The sequence below is a fragment of the Eimeria mitis genome, genomic scaffold, assembly GCF_000499745.2.
Source record: "Eimeria mitis Houghton genomic scaffold, Emh_scaff6590, whole genome shotgun sequence".
Taxonomy (NCBI): domain Eukaryota; phylum Apicomplexa; class Conoidasida; order Eucoccidiorida; family Eimeriidae; genus Eimeria; species Eimeria mitis.
Window position 1 is genome coordinate 340 of NW_013574732.1, and position 789 is coordinate 1,128.

Sequence of the window (789 nt, forward strand, 5' to 3'; positions counted from 1 at the left end):
GTATATAAATATGTTTATATATATTTATATGTGTATACTTCTGCTGCTGCTGCTACTACTACTACTCCCACTGCTGCTGCTGCTTCTGCTACTACTACTACTCCCACTGCTGCTGCTGCTGCTGCTGCTGCTGCTGCTACTACTACTACTCCCGCTGCTGCTGCTACTACTACTACTACTCCCGCTGCTGCTGCTGCTGCTGCTGCTGCTGCTGGTGTATAGGGGGCTGAGGAGGCCCTGCTGGAGGCTGGGCGAGAAGACATTGCGGTTCAGTTGCTGCTGCACAAGCAGCAGTTTGCTGCTGCTGTTCGTCTCAGCAGCAGAAGGGCCCCCGCGCTGCTGCAGCAGGTGCTGCAGCAGCTGCAGCAGCACCAGCAGCAACTGCAGCAGCAGCAGCAGCAGATGTTCACATCCTCGCAGCAAAGAAAAGAATTATGCGATGTAGGCAACCTTACAATCATCTCATATCTAGGGTTTAGGGTTTAGGGTCTAGGGTTTAGGGCTTAGGGTTTAGGGTTTAGGATTTAGGGTTAAGGGTTTAGGGTTTAGGGTTTAGGGTTTAGGGTTAGGGTTTAGGGTTTAGGGTTTAGGGTTTAGGGTTTAAGGTTTGTGTTGGCTTGTAAAGGCTTTCTGTTTTATGCTTTAGGGTTTAGGGTTTAGGGTTTAGTGTTAAGGGTTTAGGGTTTAGGGTCTAGTGTTTAGGGTTTAGGGTTTAGTGTTTAGGGTTTAGGGTTTAGGGTTTAGGGTTTAGGGTTTGTGTTGTGAAGGCGTTAGAGGAGGCTGGTGCAG